Below are 18,396 nucleotides of genomic sequence, written 5' to 3' on the forward strand. Positions count from 1 at the left end.
AAATAGGTCTGAAAAATATTTGATTAGCATGATTACGTATTCTTTTTTCACCTCTGCATACCCATCCCTAACTGGAAATGAAGGATGTTTAGATCATTAGAAAAAGAAGGAGGAGGAAGACAAAGAAAAGAAAAAGAAGTTGCTAATTTAAGGGAGGGAGTTGGTTACATTTTTAGTATACTATAAGGGTTACATTGTATATTATATTTTGCATAGATATGAAGCACTGGTTGAAAGAAGACAAGGACTTCTTATCCTAAAGACAATGTAGTCCACCAACTAAGGGCTCAGACTTTAACTGTGTGTGTACTTGAATCCCAGCATCCTCACTTATCTTGAGCAAATTAATTAACCTGGCTGAGCACCAGATTACTTATCTGTACATTTTTTAAAAAAAAAAAAAAACAACTGCTTCATAGACTGCTTTGATGTTTAAGTAAAAAATGCATATGATCTTCAGCATAGTCCTTGATGCCAAGTGTTATGAAGCTCTAAAGTTTCCACTTTATATAAGTCACCCAGGCTATTTGACTCTAAACTTTTCATCTGTAATATGAGAGAATTACTGCCTCTTTCACAGGGTGGTTGTAAGGATTAAATGAGGTAACTAAATAATGGGTGAGCACATAGCATATGCTCAGAACACATTAGTTTCTTTCTCCTTTCATCTCTAATAACACCTAGATATTTTTTTATTTATTATATGTGCTTCATCAGGAGGTGCCAATCTGGTACAAATGTCAAGTGGGATAAACGTCATCATGGAAATCAACCAAAACAACTTAAAGGCAAAAACAGGCAAAATGCCTACAATATTTATTACAGGTACTTACAACTCTTAAGGCTCTATTAAGAAACTAGCTTGTTTCCATTTCTGAAATTTCTCGTCTCTTTAGTGAATTATACACCTGGGGACACTAACTGACAGCTTCATGGAACTTACAGAACCAGAGTTGAGTCTGGTTAACTTTATGAAAGAAATACCTGTATATTTCATATGCCCTTGTTTCTCTCAGCACATTTTCCTTTTCCATCCTTCGACATCCACACCCCCCTTTACTTCCTAGAGTCCTCATTTTAGGCCTACCCAGGACTATTTCTCCTACAAGTACAGTATAACCATAAATCTTTTACTATCAAATCTTGTGCTCTGACGGCCTTCACTCTGCTGACCAGTAGAAGGTTAGCAGCCTGAAAAATGGATCCCTCTTGAATTTTTAATGATAATGGATTAATTAGTGTGTCATTACTTCTTCCAAGGTGTTTCATTTTAACAGAATACTTGGGTAGATTTTGTGTTTTAACCCAGAGGAACAATTTCTTTAATAGTCCTAACATCGCTCATGAGTTCTAATAATGAAATATTTGGTTCCATACTCCTTTGGGGCCCCTCATATATTCAGAACCATCTACTCTACCAACACATAGTAAACCCTGATTAGGACAGTATAAACACCGGTATCCTAGAGACCTGAGAATGTTAATTTATCTCCATTATGTAGTGCCAGGGAGTGGCATGGAGCACTGCAAGCATAAGCTAAAGAGGAAATTTATTAAATGGAAATGATTTTACTGACCTAGAGATAAAATTCTACCCTCAGATCCTTACTTAAGTCATACATTTTATATTGGAAACCTAAGAACACTATAAAATTCCCCTTTAAAATAAACATTTCACAAAGGGAGTATATATAATAATGTGCTCCTTGGGAACATACTATTTATTTTTAAAAAAATAAAAGTCAGCTTAGTCCATTGGTTGTGTGTGAATTTGAGACACTGAAAAGATGTCAAATCTGTGGTTATTACAGGGTTTAATGCTTATCATCTTTGGTCTTGATATGTAAGTGCCATAAACATCACCTTTCACCTATTCTCTATGAAACCAATTTGGCCTCTTACATAGAGAAGAAGGAAATAGCTCCTGCTCCCCTTTGCTTCTCATCCAAAAAGGCAAGCTTCCTAATATCTCCTTATCCTATCAGGCCACAAATGTGAATCTTGCTATCTCTTTCTGATGAATTGCTGATACTATGTGTTTAGAGAAAATACTAAGAGGTTAGATCCTAGATTCATGACAGCACAATGTTGCTTAAAATTTGTAAACTCTTGTCTTAATCATGAATTTATTTACTTCCCAATATTTGTTGAACCCATCTATTTACAATGCACTATGCTAGAAAATGTGGTAGATGTAAAGAATTATTCCCTGAATGACTAAGCAACCTACTGGAAAGGCAAGGTTTACATGATGTAAATGAGATATTCCTCTAATACCAAGGATTGGCAACCTACATCCCTGGAGCCAAATCTGCCCCATGGCTTATCTTTATATAACCTACAAGCTAAGAAAATTATTTATGTTTTTAAGGAATTGTGAAAAACAAACAGGAACAAGTGTATGTGACAGAGTCTGCAAGTAGCCCATGGAGTCTAAAATATTTACCATCTGACCCTTCACAGAAAAAGCCTGCCCACCCCTGTTCTACACAGTACTGGATATAACTAATGGGATACAGTCCATCCTCAAAGACAGACTATCTGATGTGTTCTCAAGGATCACACATGTTTCTCTGTATCTTGAGAAAGAATTTTAATCTGTCTTAGCACTGTCTCCCAGTGCTGACTTGTGTAGAAGGGCAATTGTTGCAGAATGGTAATAGCAGTCTTGACTAGTAGTTGTATCTAAAGCACGGAAGTGGGGTGAAAGCAACCACTTCAAGGTTTTGGGAAAAGGCAGATCTCTAGCATGACCTCTCTACGGCCCTTCTAAGCAGGAGCCCAATGTATTGGACTTCTTAGCCATCAGCTCTCAGTTGCCATATCAGCCATCTTCTAGGCACTGAGTTTCAGCACCCCCTCATCATGTACCTGGAACTTATGCTTTCTTGCCCACCATTGTGATTCTCACCTCAAAAGTAGAAGGCTCTTATTCACATTTGTGATCCTATGTCAGCATGTTTTAATACAAACCTAGTTGCCTAAGGAATATCTGCTTGCAGAGTATTTTAAATTCATACCCATTACTCTGCCAGAGCCGTACTGCATTGGAACTGAGTAACAAGTGTTCCATTAGAGAGGCTGCAGACTCTCTAAATGACTGTGTATCAGCCACTTCTACTGTTTCTTGGCCCCTCAGGCTGAGTGACTGATACCACATTGTTTAATAGGCCTACCTCATTTGTTTATAGTTACCTCTAACTACAGATGCCCCTGTGAAGAACTGAGTTTGTAATTCCTGTTTTAAATCCTCAAAATACAAAAGATCCACTTCACATATATTAGGATGGCTATTCTTAAAAAAAAATCAAAACAAAAATAGAAAATAACAAGTGTTGGCAAGGATGTGGAGAAATTGGAACACTTGTGCACTGCTGGTAAGAAGTAAAATGTTGCAGCCACTATAGAAAACAGTATATTGGTTCCTCAAAAGATTAAAAATAGAATTATCATAGACTCTAGTAACTCCACCTTTGGGTATATATGCAAAAGAATTGAAATAGAAATTCAAGCAAATATTTGTACACTCATTAATAATAGCATTATTCACAGTAGCCACAAGATGGAAGCAGCCTAAGTGTGCACTGATAAACAAAATGTAGTATATACGTACAATGGAAAATTATTCAGCCTTAAAAAGGAAGGAAAATCTAACATATGCTACACCATGGATGAACTTTGAAGACATTATGTTAAGTGAAATAAGCCACAAAAGGACAAATATTATATGATTCTACTTATTCGAGATACATAGAGCAATTAAACTCATAGAGCCAGAAAGTAGAATGATGGTTGCCAGGGGCTGAGGGAAGGGGATAACGGGGAGTTACTGTTTAATAGGGACAGAGTTTCAGTTTTGCAAGATTAAAAAATTCTAGAAATGGATGGTAGTGATAGTTGCACAAAAATGTGTATATATTTAATGCCACTGATCTTAAAAATGTTTAAGATGTTAAATTTTACCACAACTTTTATAAATGCGAAAGATCTCAGGATTTATATCCCTTTCTTGAAAAGTAATTGATACCATCTAGACTAAGTCACTTACTGGTTGTATCACATCAGGCCACACATTCTCACTTTAAAAAAATTTGGTATTTACCTATTCATGTATTGTTTGTGAGAATTAAATGAGTACCTTTTGTGAAGTGATTTGTAAATAGGAAAGCACAAAATTCAGATGGGGGATAAATGTTATGTGAGTGCTAGACATGGTATAAAAATTGCATGACGTTGTTATAGATCACTTCCAATGGGAACAATGGAAGAGGCTTTTATGGAGGACTTAGCGTTTGAGCTCAGCTTTAAAGAATGGAAATAATTTGAAAAAGTGCAGCTACAGAGGGACATTTGGAACAGAGGGAGAGGAATAAGTAAAGGGTCTGAAGTGAACAAATAAATGGTATATTTGATCAAATAATCATGTTTGGAAGGAGAGTTGAGTGAAAAAAAACAATGGGAAGGGGTCATATTATGAAAAGTCTTGAATGCTTGTCTAAGACATGGGAAGCCATTGTGTTTTAAAGAAGAAGACTTATTGGAGCTTTACAAATACTATTGCAGAGGTATACAGAACAGGTTAACATATAAATAGACTGGAATAGGAGACTAAAAGGCTATAGAAATTTTCAAGTCATGAGTTATTCAGGGCTAAGCTAAGGTATTGGTGGAGGAAATTGAAAGAAAGGGATAAAAATTCTGAAGTTGGTCCTGTAAGAAATTCTTATAACTACTACATTACAATTGATGCAAGGTTCACAGTAATTTTGGATCTGTCTAACAGATGTTTCCGAGAAAAGGATTAGATATTCTATTCCAGGCTTCAGAAGCATTCTTTCTTCTGCCATTTGGATAGTGTCATCTGAATGTTCTCCAGGCCCCTCAAATGAAAGATATTTATTCTTGAGTTTATAAACCTACTTATTCTCTAGTATTCTAATTCTTAGAGAAATAACATTTATGCTTTTTTCCCTCATTAAAAAAGTAATATATATTCTTTGTTGGACATTTGGAAAAACCATCACAGTGCAAAAAATCCCAAAATTTACTGTTCATTGTACCCCAAAAAGATTTTTTACAAATATATTTGATGAACATTTTTGTAGTCATTTTATAGTATGATTAACTTTTTAAGTAAAAAGAAATTAGCATTGACCACTACATACTATTTTGTAACTTTCTTTTTTTAATTTGGTGACCTAGTATTATTGTAAGATAATACATCGAGGCCATTTTCTCCATAATCACATTGTTGATCATTAATCATGTGATCTTGAGTAATCAGTCTCCCAATTCTATTTATTCTAAAATGGGTATGCTAATATAGTTAACCCTGCACAACATGGGTTTGAATGATTCCAGTCCACTTATACATATTTTTTTCAGTTGAATCCTGCAATTCAAGCCTGTGTTGTCTTAGGGTCAATTGGAGGTTGGGAATCCACATATGCAGAGGGATGACTTAAGTTACACATGGATTTTTGACCGTGCTGGTGGCTGCATTGCTCAAGTATGTCGACTGTACTTAACTCACTGCATTGTTGTAAGACAGTATGGTTCCTAAAGTTGGTTACACATTAGAATTACCTAGTCAGTTTTTTAATATCCCAAATTGCAGGTCACACCTAATAATGTCTGGGGGAGGGAGCCAGGCATCAATAATTTTTAAGTCTCTCTAGGTGATTCCAATTTGCAGCAAAGCTGGGAGTCAAATTCATAGGGTTTACATGAGACAACACATAAAAATCACTGGAGGTAGAAGGCACTCAACGAACAATAATATCTCTCATTTACTGAATGTCTACTATGTATCCTACATTGCACTAGCATTCTGTATTCGTTATTTTCCCTAACGCTCATCATATCTCTATGAAGTTTTATTATCCTAATCTTACAAAACAGGAAACTTAGATCAAGAAACTTGCTCAATGTCACACAGCTCATAATTAAGGAATCAGGATTCAAACCCAAGTCTGCCAGACTGAAGTCTGTTATTTTTTTATCACGCTGCATCGGGCTGTGGAAATATTTTTTTTTCTTTCTTTCTAGCTTCTCCAATCCTATCTAAACCAGTTTATCATAATACTTTTCAAACTAAATAGCATATTTTAAAAATCTGTATTCTGTTGGGTTTCTATCCATATCTTCTGTAACTTTACTAATCCCTATTTTTAACCACAGAAAAATAAGGGTTAATTTGTGTGGCAGAGTCAGGTTGTAAATGACTATTTGACATATAATCTTAGTTGGATTTAAAATGGTTTTATCCTGTTACCTGTAGGCCAGTTATCTATGAACAGATTAGAAATGGGTATATTCATGGATTCCATCTGAGACTCTATTCAGTTCCCTTTTATATATATAACATTTGTTGTAAGAGAATTTGTACTGGCTTAAAGAAAACTAATCACCGCCATTAGAAAATTAATCACATATGTATACACATTCTGTATACATATATAATTGTTTTGAAACAGACAAAATTTCTGGCTACACCATGATTGTAATAAGGCCTGTAATCATTACTTCACTCTAGCACGTTGTTAGAGTAATACTACCATCTGTGGGTACTTGGGAATCGTGTCAATTTTTATCATGTGGTAAGACACAGTCAAATTATTTCCATAACTTTGGAAGGTACTCATTCCACATTTTCTTTATTATTTTTTGGCATTTGAGGCTATTTTATTGCTCTGACCAAATGTCTGTATCTTGATAGCAGAAACATTTGCTTTCTTCTCATCTTACTTGATATTTTTGGAAGAACAAACTGACAACTCCCATGAATGACTGAGTTAGCGAGAGAGCATCTGCTGCAGGACAGCTTTTCCTCTTTTGAAGTTCACTGAGAATTTCATCATTTAAAAAGTAAAAATATCGCCCAGTCAGAGGTGACAACATAATGAATGTAGATTTAAAGATTGACCACTCATACCCAGAAAACCTTAAAGTGTTAATATTTAGCTGGTAGATGCTAGCAAATGCTATACACACTAATAGTGCATGTCCATAAATATGACATCTGGACTGACATCTTATTCACTTACTTGTTTGGGTCTAGACATTTGTCTTATATCTTCTATTTTCAAAAGATTGAATAGTGGGGAAAGATAGGCATGTTCACTGTGTTTGATAATACTTTCATGTTAAAATTGGTAAATGGAATCTTTTTCAAAGGAATTTTCACACCAAGTTTGTAACAACACATGGGTTTGTTTCTTAATTGTTCATATTGTGATTTTTTTTCTTTATCCAATTTTTAGCATTCTTTTAGTGACCCATTTTTGCTACATGTTTACTTTATCGGCTGATTTTTTTTTTTCCAAAAAGATTCACCTATCATTAAAGATCTTTGGGAATATATTCAAAACTTAAAATACTGGGGTTAGTAAAATTACAGTAGGCAACATAAGCCAGATTGAGATCTATCTTGCCAAATAGTATTTCTCAGCAAGCCATTTGGAGAGACTAATTTTTTAAAGATAGTCGATACCTTAATCGAAAATATAATTTTTTCTTTCCCCCTTTCTTAACATTAGTGTTTTTGTATACATATTAATTCCTCTACTGGCATAATTCTAAAATATTCCTGGCATTTGTATGTGATCACATATAAGTGTTTATCTTCAGAGAATCAAAAAGAATTGAGAAATTTCAAGAGGCAGAAATTACCTTTAGAAAATTAATGTCATTCTGTTATAACCTCTGGGCTCTGAAACAATAAACTTTTTCCAAAGAAAAGAGGGGAGGGGTAGATAATTCTCTTAGTAACCAACCCAATGTCTGAGTCCATTGAGTGGCTGTTGATGATTGTACTCAGCCTTTGTGACTGCCAGAAAAGAGAAAATCTCTGCCTGCTTTGAGTGATAGGGTGAGCCTTGGGGTTGGAAGAAACCTATTTAGATAGGGTGGTCTCTGAGGTGGCAAATTTAAAAAATTAATTCTGAAGCAACTAATGTGGAATGTGGAGGGGACAGAGAAATTTCCAAGCAAAGGGGAAAGCCTGTAACAAGGACCCTGAGGAAAGAAATTCCTATATTTGAGAAATGAGCAGTTCATCCATGTGTTGGAATGAAATGGTAAAGGAAAGAGCGCCACAAGAAAAGGCTGTAATGAATAAGATAGATCATTTGGGGCTTTGTAAACAGGGAGAAGAGTTCAAATTTTATTTTATTTTTTTTATTGAGTAGAGTTTTAAGCAGAATAGTAACATGATTTAACTTCAGTTTCAAAAAGACTACCCTGACCTCTAGAATATAAACCAGTAAAGGCAGGACCAACTATGAAGTCATTAAAAAATGGCTCAAGAAGATAACTATAGTACAAATCACAAAGGTTAGATACTGGTAATTTAAAAGAGGCACTGGACACAGATGATTTTAGAGGTGAATTCCTTCTAACCATCAATAAATATGAATTATCTTTAATCTACCAATTCTAGTCTATAGAAAAACATTAAAACCTTCTAAATAAAGTTAGAAAAGCTTATAAAATATCTCATTAAAGTAACAAAAAAAGTTTGTACTTTTTAAAATGAATGTATCTGCTAAGGTAACCAACACACCAAATATTACAGGGGGAAAAAAAAAACTATGTCAATGATTGTCATAGAGTCATTTGATAAAATTAATTAGACATTCCTAAGAAAAATTATAATTAACATAGAAATAAAAGTTCTATGGTGTGTCTTGGCAGCCAGAGGAGGAGGCAGGATAGGCAACTTCATCTGCTGCTACAAAAGAGCCAGGTTCTCTATCTGTCCAGCCCATGTACCACCTGAGGGACATCTGCCAATGACAACAGGTACAGAGACCTTCAGCACTCTTGGCATATGGTCTAATACCAAGACTTACTACTAACCTCTACTTTGAGGGACAGCAGAGCTTGCAATGCAGTCCTGCTCCACAGACTACCAATGCTCTGAGGGCCAGGCCTTCACTCCTTTCATCCTGGCCCATCCACACCATTTTGGCCCATGGGATAGGGCATTTACAGTAGTTTGGAACAGGTCTTCCCTGTTCCTCCCTCTAGGGAATTGGGGATTTTTAGGAGCTTGGCTAGGCAGAGCTTTTCAACCTTGGCACTATTGACATTTTGGACAAAGTAAGTCTTTGTTTTGGGGAGCTGCCCATCCACTGTAAAATATTTGTCAGATTCTCTGTCCTGTATCCACTTGATGCCAGTAGTATGCAATCCTCTCCCTCGGTTATGACAACCAAAATGACTCAAGATATGGCTCAATGTCCCTTAAGGGACAAAATCACCACAATTGAGAACTGCTGGTCTAGAGGACAATGTCATGACTATGTTTATCATAATTTATGGCTTTATATGGTTACATTTGCACCAATAAATTCTCAGGAAAGAACAAGGGAAAGTGTATTCATTTGGGCTGACGAAATAAAATACCATAGATTTAGTGGCTCAAACAACAAATATTTATTTTCTCAAAGTTTTGGAGAACGGAAGTTCTAGATCAGGGTACCAGTATAGGTTCAGATGAAATCTCTCTCTCTGACTTACAGGTGTCTAACTTCTCACACAGCAGAGAGAAAGCGAGCTTTGGTGTCTTTTCTTTTTCTTATAAGGAAGGACCTTATGACCTTTCATAAGGGCACCAGCTCTGTCAGATATTGCTCTACACTTATGACCTCATTAAATCTTAATCACCTTCTTAAAGGCCCTATCTGCAGTACAGTCACATAGGGAGTTTAGGTTTCATAATTTTGGGGTAACATAATTTAGTCCATAGCACTACCTAAATAAGATTTTTAAAATAAATCTTTACCTAAATTCAACAACTACATTATATACCACAGCCATTGTTTTATTAATATCAGTAACAAGACAGGGATTTCTGTTTTATCACTATTCTTCAACACATTTTAGAGACTGATAAGGCTACAAAATTAAAGAAGCTGTTTAAATATGGGGAAGGAAAAGATAATACTATCTTCATTTCCAGTTGGTATGATTGCATACTTTGAAAAGACAAGATATTCTGCTAAATATCTATTTGCATTAATAAGAGAATTTGTTAAGATGGCTGGTCAGATACAAAATTATTAGCTTTTATTTCTACTAATCTTATGCAATTAGAAATTTAAATGAGAAATATCCCATTCATAAGTACAATAAAAAAGATAAATTGTGTAAAATAAATCTAAGAAGACAGGAATTAAATCTAAATGAAGAAAGATAATATTTTATTGAGGGACAGAAAACAAGTACTGAAATTGGAGAGATGGTTCTTTCTATATTAATATATAAATTCATTGCAGTTCCAATCAGGGTCTCAACATAATTTTTTCCTAATTGGTCAAAATAAGTTTAAAATTTATATGGAAAAAGGAATATGCAATAACTTTCCACTTTAAAATTGACATTAAGAATGGATTTATTCTACCAGATATTAAAAGTACTATAAATCTACTACAATGACAACATTATGTACGAGCATAATAATAAACAAATAGATAATAGGTATAAAATAAAATTTAAATTTCTAGTCAAGATGGCGAATAGGTAAACACTCAGTTCACTTCCTTCAACGACCTCATCAAAACTAAAACTAAATTATAGAACAAGCACCCTTGAAAACTGCCAGATCTAGCTGAACAGAACTCTTATAACTAAGGATATACAGAAGCCACACTGAGACTGGTAGGAAGGGTGGTGACGTAAAACATGTTGATCCCTCACCCATTAAGTAACGGGAGGCTCCCCTGAAGAGCAAGAGGTCTCAGCACCACTGGGACTCCCCAACTGAAGCACCAGTGCTGAAAAGAAGAGTCCCCACACTATGTTGTACACCTGAAATTAATAAAATATTGAATGTCACTGTAATTGAAAAATAACATATACATATAAACTCTAAAATGAATGTAATAAAGTTGACATTCTGATGTAGGAGAAAAAAATTTTGTTTTCTCTTAAATGATATTAGCATTCTTGGTTAATTATCTTAAGAAACATAAAAATATCCTACAATGGCTAAAAACATAAATGTAAAAAAATTACAAGACAAAAATACCATAAGAAAAATTAAAAGACTTTTTTAAACCTTGGGATAGAGAAAGCAAGAAAGTAAAGTTTTGAAAACACACCAAAAAAGCAGTAAATTTGGTTATACCAAGTTAAAATGTTTCTACTCAAGAAAAAGAAGCTACTGTCATTGTCTAAATGAGAGGTAAGAGTAGTTATAACATGGAAGCAGTGGAGATGGAAAGAAGTAGACAGATTTGACATAAATCCTAAGATGGCCATAAGAGGATTTCTAGATAGATTGGATGTGGGTCTGAAACTGGAAAGAGAGTAGTATTAGATCTAAGTTTTGTGAGATCATTTTTAAGAAGAAAAATATAAATTATACCAAATTAGATATGAAAATATTTCTTTAGAATGAGAATAGAAGTCACAGCAAATTACATATTTTAAAAAGCTACCAGATACTATAAATATTACTAAGTTTCAAAAAAATTATGATGTATTACTTTTAACCATTCAACTACTTGAAACATTTCGGCAGAAAACTCTTTGATACTGCCTTTTATATGATAATGATTTTATAAGATCATTTGGTAAATAAAAAGGAAAGTTAATTCAGTCTTTGTTCTAGCATAGGTGATCAACTTTTGTTTTTATATTACTTAGAGTTGGGATATATAAATCACATGATATTACATACAGTTGTGCTTTCTATTTATTGTATAGTTTTAAACTTTAGTCTACATAAAAAATTCTGATAAATTCTCTTGCATGCAATTTTTATCTTTAAAAAAGTATGGATCATTTATGATTGTATATGTTGCATTATTGAGTATTTGTGACAAGAGAGATATTCTCTTTTGACTAGGTGCCAATTTGTCTCAAATATTCCAATATTTAGCTAAATAACTACTAAATATTTCATGTCTGATTACTGGAAGAATTTTTCACAGACTATTTTTGGCTTCCAAAATTTCAAATATTAATTTTCCTCTACACACAATAATTCTGAGTTTGCAGAATTATAAGATGACCATATTACAAGACAACCATAGGTCTTGAACCTTTGTGTCACAAAGTTGGGTGAGTCAACATAGTGATTCATTAAGAACTTTACTAAAGCCACCCCATGCAACAATAACTGGCAATCACTTAACTATATACAGGAGTGTCTATGGACAACATAAATTTATCCCTCTAAATCCAAACTAACTGTATCCCTAACACAACTTCCTCATAAACAAATCACACACAAACACCAAAAAAAAATCCACAACATAGGCTAAAGTAAAAATGACTCAAAAGTATACCATGCAAATATTAACTTTTAAAAATTGGGAGTGGCAGTATTATTATTAGATAAAGTAGACTTCAGAGTGAGGAATATTACAAGAGGCAAAGAGGCACATTACATAATGATAAGAGGATCAGAACACCAAGAAGATGTGATGATCCTAATGTGTATACACCAAACAACAGAACCTCAAAAATATATGAAACAGAAACCGATACAGAAGATAGACAGATTCGCAATAATGATTTTATCTTTAATATACCCTTTTAGCAAGCATTAGAACTAATAGAAAATCAACAAGAATATAGAAGATCTGAACAACACAATTACCAACAGAAAATTGACATATATAGAACACATTACCTAGTAAGAGCAAAATAAACATTTTTCAAGAATTTATGAAACATTTATCAAATAGATCACATCTTGGGCCATAAAACAAACCTCAATAAATTTAAAATAATTGAAATTATGCAAAGTATATCCTCTGATCATAATGAAATCAAACTAAAAATCAATAACAGAAAGACAAGATGAAAATCTCCAAACACTTGGAAATGAAACAACACACTTCTAAATAATGAATCAAAGAAAAAAAACCTCAAAAAATTTTAAAAGCACATAAAAGTAAATAAAAACACACCATATTAAAATATATGGGATGCTGGTGAAGCACTGCTGAGAGGGAAATTTATAGCACCAAATGCTAATATTAAAAAAGAGAAAAGGTCTCAAACCAATAATATAAGTTTCTATCTCAAGAAATTATCAAAAAGGAGCAAAATAAACCCAAAGCAAGCAGAAGAAAGAAAATACTGACCACACTCAATTCCTTCACTTCTCTTGTTACCAAGTCTAGATTCCATTGTTCAGCATTATAATTATTCCCTTACAACTATCATTAACTACTTGCCTCTCTCTTTTACTTTTGTGCATAGCCAAAAAAATAAAAAATAAAAGAATCCTAACTTCCCTTATACAAATTTCTTTCTTCACACTTGATCACAAACATTTCAGTATTACTGGAGAAAATCACAGCAGTGCTGACCAGAGTCATTTCAAATTGTAACCATACCCCTCAAATGGCCACTTGACACTGATAATCAAAGCTACCCAATTCTCTTGTAAGTTTACTTTTTCATTATCTCAACAATTGATTTTTAATTTCCAACATTCTCTTCTCCCTTGTTGTAAGTTAATAACCTCTACATATTTTATACAAAATAGTTCCTCCAATAAGGACTACCTTATCTTTCAACCATCAATGTACTTGTATCAACATATTGTCCTCTCTTCTAGTTATAATAGAAAAGTCACTCCTATCTTAGCCCAAATCATCGCCTTTTTTTTTTAAATGAATTTTTACTGACCTTTTTTCTCTGCTATGTTATCAGGTTCTCCCTCTCTACTGGATTCTTCCCATACAAATTGAGGAATTCTTTTAAAATTGCCCATCAACAGAAACAAACAAAAAAGCAAGCAAACAAAAACTTTCCTTTGACTCCACATTCTGTTGGAGCTACTGCCTATTTCTCTTCTCTCTTTGACAGAAAAGTAGGGCATTGTTTATACTCACTGTCTCTACTTCTTCACATTTCTCTTCAAAACATTCTAATTGGATATTTCTCTTGACTTTTCTAACAAAATGGACCTCATTAACCAGTGACCTCATCCTACTAAAGCTAATGTTCACTTCTCTGAGATCACCTTACTTGAGGTCTTGACATTTTACGCCATGCACTCCATTCCTTCCTTTTTGACACACATTCTTTACTTAGTTTTCGGAACATCATACTTCCCTAGCTTTTCTCTCATCTCTTTGACTGCTTCATTTCAAACCCTTTACCTCTTCCCCTAGACCTCTAAATATTTTGGTGACTCAGGTCTCTCTCTTTGGCTTTCTTCTTACCTCTATGATCTAATCTGGGTAATTTCAGCTATGTCTGTCAAATAAGACAGACAGCTCAAATTTATATCTTCAGCCTCGCCCTGTCTTTAGCACTCCAGACCCCTATATTCTACTTGGCATTTTAATTGGGATGTCTAATAGAAATCTTAAACATGGCCAAACAGAATTATTAATAACCCTTCCCAACTGGCTGCTCTAAAGTCTTTCACCTCTCACTAAATGGATTTATCATCTACCTAATTGCTTTTTTTAAAAAAAAAAAAGAAAGAAATTTAGTGGTTTGTAATCCTTGACTCTTCTTTTTCTTATAACCTATAGGCCATCCATCAGTTGCTACTGTTGGTGCTACTTTCAATACATCCTGAATCTGTCCACTTACTCACATCTGCATAGCTATAACACTAGTCCACATCACCTACTCACCTCACATTTTCTTAACAATTAACTTTCTGAATTTACTTAAAACTGAGAGATGGCTGGCAGGTCATTTTAAAACAGTAGTACCTTAAACTTCTCCGCAGTCGCATAATGTATTTGATTTTAATTTGGGCCTTAAAAGGTATTTTAGGGAGAAATACCTTTTGGAAGAAACTACTTCAAATATCATTTTAGACTGGAAAAGTCTGAGCTTATATTTTTAAAAGAGAAACAAAAAGCAGAAAGAAGAATGGATAACCAGTGGTAAATTGAAACTACTCACGTGTGTCTTCAAGAGTAAATTAAGGCATAAATTCTCATGGAACTAAAGTTTGTATAAAATAATAAGGCAAAGAGAAGGGAATTTAAAATTTATACTAATGAACAAGAGGAACAAACTAGAAGGGGTAGTTCCTCTCCTGGAGACAGATGGTGATAACAGATGACAAAAAACAAAAGCAAGATCATATTGTTCCTGTTCTGCCTGTCTTCTGTGTCAAAGACAATGATTTTTAGACTGGAGAGGCTAGAACAAACTAGTTTAAGGAGGGAACTGATTTCAAAGGTAAGTGGGAAAATAGAGACCATCAAATGCCTTGGCTTAGATGAACTTCACAGCAGGGTTAGGGAGAACTGGGGGATAAAACTTCTAAACTCGCAATTGTTACCTTTGAGGAATGATGGAGAAGGCAAGAGGTTTTACAGGACTGGAGAGAGGCAAATACAGTACAAATTTTCAGTAAGGGAAAACAGTAAATTCTGCAGTTATAGATCAGCGAGCCTGACATCTATCCCTGTGCAAAATTATAGAATGAATTATTCAAATGGGTGGGTTTTCAAACAGTATAAAACAAGAGCATGTAAATTCTTACAAAGGATAGTGGTATTCACTAAGACCCAAGATAGGCTCATTAAGATTAAGCTGTATCAGACTAGCCTCATTCTTTTTGGGAAGGTGAACTATTACTATTATGACGAACTAATGTTTCTTCAGCACTTATTCGATGTCAGGCTATAGGTTAAATGATTTATATGCATTTTTCATTTTATTTTAATGATTAATTTCCCCCATTTTATAGATAAGGTAACAGAAGTTTAGAGCAATAACTAGCCCAAGACCAGAAAATGAAACCCAGGAACATGTATTTTACGCATAAGTAGCCCACTTCAGAATTCATGGTATTAATCTCTATGCTATAATGCCACTAAAGAGTATAGGATGGGTATATCCCAAGAATGCTATTGAAATGGTACACTTGAATTATGTTCATGGTACAAGATAGAAAATGAACTAGCTGATGGAACACTTGAGGTGGTCCATAAATCATGGAATACACATTTTCAAAGAGGGTTTATGTATGTATCATTGCTTATTGACAAAGAAATCTCTAGTGATCTTGTCCAAGAACTCCATCTTAAACCTATTGTTGGTTAACATTTTCATGAACATCTTGGCTAAATAAATAGTCTGTTATCAAATACATGGATTCCCTGAAATCTGGTGGATTAGTATATGCCAACAGAATTGGATTCCCCAGAGATCTTAGCACAGGTTGAATAGAACAAGAGGCAGTATATTAGGAATAAATGTAAAATCTATCACAGGTTTTTCAAAATTGACCCAATATCATATGGAGAAAAAAAAAGAGAGCTAACAACAGTTCATGAATAGCTCCTCATGTGGCCAGGGCAAACTCAGTGATATCACAGCCCCATGGTAAGGCATTTTACTAATGCAACATCAAGTAAGAAAACTTAAGACTAGATAATGGAACTGATTCTTTACTGAAAAGCTCCAAGATTACTGTTGGAAAAACAGTGATAATAGGTCCAGAGAGTAACATGGGGGAAAATATTAGAAAACAAGCAGCCAGGAAGCTTAGTAATTGTGAGAACTTAAACCAGGAGAAAGAAAAAAGATTTCAGCACAATTAAACTCTTTTATGCTCCCTTTCTACACAAACATATTTTCTTTAATACATTGATCTCTCCTCTCTTTTTTAAAATTGAGATATAATTGACATATAACATTATAATAGTTTCAGGTGTACTATATAATGACTTGATATTTGTATATATTGCAAAATGATCACCGCAATGTCTAGTTCACAACTATCACCACATAGTTACAAAGAACTTTTAAGATCTACTCTCTTAGCAACTTGCCATTATACAATAAGGTATTGTTATCTATAGTTGTCATGTTGTATATTTCATCCCCAGGGCTTCTTTCTCTCTCTTCTTTTACATGCGTTGTAGAAGGCCTCCAATTACTGAAGGCTTTCATTATTTTTCTTACCTATACTATCAGCAGGTCTTCAAGTGTCTTTTATAGCAAACAATGTTTCTTGATTTATTTTATTATTTTAATGTTTTTAAAAAGGTTTTAGTTTTAAAAAATCTTTTCACATGTGCACTATTTTAAAAGATTTTAGGCTGGAATGTGTATGTGTACTTTAACGTTAAGGGAAGCCCATTTTGCACTGAAGCTTTATTTTCATTTGGTTCCTGGTAGGTGTTTGGGGAGGTATATACAGCAGCACTGAGGAGCTTTGAATCTTGTGAAAAGTACGTTTGATAGAACATGAATAAAGAGTACGATATGACTACCAAATAAGCTAAGTTGATTATACATTAACAAAATTATAATATCTAGGAAGAAGGAAAGTAATCATCTCTATATCTATACAGCTAAGCCCACATATGTACTAATGCTTAGTTCTTACACTCCAAAATGACGAACAGATACTCCTGTATTTCTAGAGGTCGTGACCTGGGTAATGAAGAGATTTGTAACCATACAATATTAGAAACTCTTGAAGAAACTAGGATGCTTTTCCTAGAGAAGATATTAATCACTATCAAATTATAAAAGTGACTGAAATAACAATAAGTTATAAGAGCAAAAGGAAAAATTGGAGTTTTATCAATGGAAAGGTAGTGTAGTGGATGAAAGCATTGGTTCTAGAGTTAGACTGACTGGGTTTATAGCCCAGGCTGACTACTTACTAGCAGTTTTGAGAATCTTACTCAAGTTACTTAACTGCTCTTTGCTACAGTTTCCCCATCTATCTAAAGGTCAAAATAATAGTATATATGTCCTTAAGATTAAATGAATTAAGTTATGTAAAACACAGATAATGTTAGCTAGCACATGCTGAACACTTGACACATTTTAGTTATTAATAAAGCACAATAGAAATTTTCCTCTTGTTAGATAACATAAACTAATGATTAGACATTTGTTGATGGTTCAATTAGGAAAGGGAGTGACAGGAAAGAATGGTTATGGACAGGTTTGAAAATTTGCGTTTGCTTATGCTTATCATGGTATAAATCTGACTGAAGGAAAATGAAACATAATCACTAACATTAGGATATATTAAAATACCTAAGGAGGTCCCATAACCCAGAAATATCAAACAAACTAATTGCTATCCAATTTTTTAAAATCTGATTGTCGAGAAGATAAGGAATCTAATAGGCCTGGGCAAAATTCCTGAGTTTTGCATTAAAAGCCAAGACAATAATACCTGCTGAAAATATCCTATCAAAATTACTGTAAAAGTTAACTATCACTTTGCTATAAACAGAAGTAGTCCATTAGAATAAATTATAATACCTGTGGATTATCTGAAATAAGGAATATATGTATATATATATACAAATGAAAATGCTTTTATTATGAAGTAAATTTTATTATTTCCTTAGGCAATTGACATTTCACATTCACCGTGTGCTTTGTTCTAAATCTTTCACAAAATCCCAAATCTTAGAAACAGGTGCTTTT

This window comes from Rousettus aegyptiacus, unplaced genomic scaffold, assembly GCF_014176215.1.
Source record: "Rousettus aegyptiacus isolate mRouAeg1 unplaced genomic scaffold, mRouAeg1.p scaffold_m13_p_3, whole genome shotgun sequence".
In the NCBI taxonomy this organism is placed as follows: domain Eukaryota; kingdom Metazoa; phylum Chordata; class Mammalia; order Chiroptera; family Pteropodidae; genus Rousettus; species Rousettus aegyptiacus.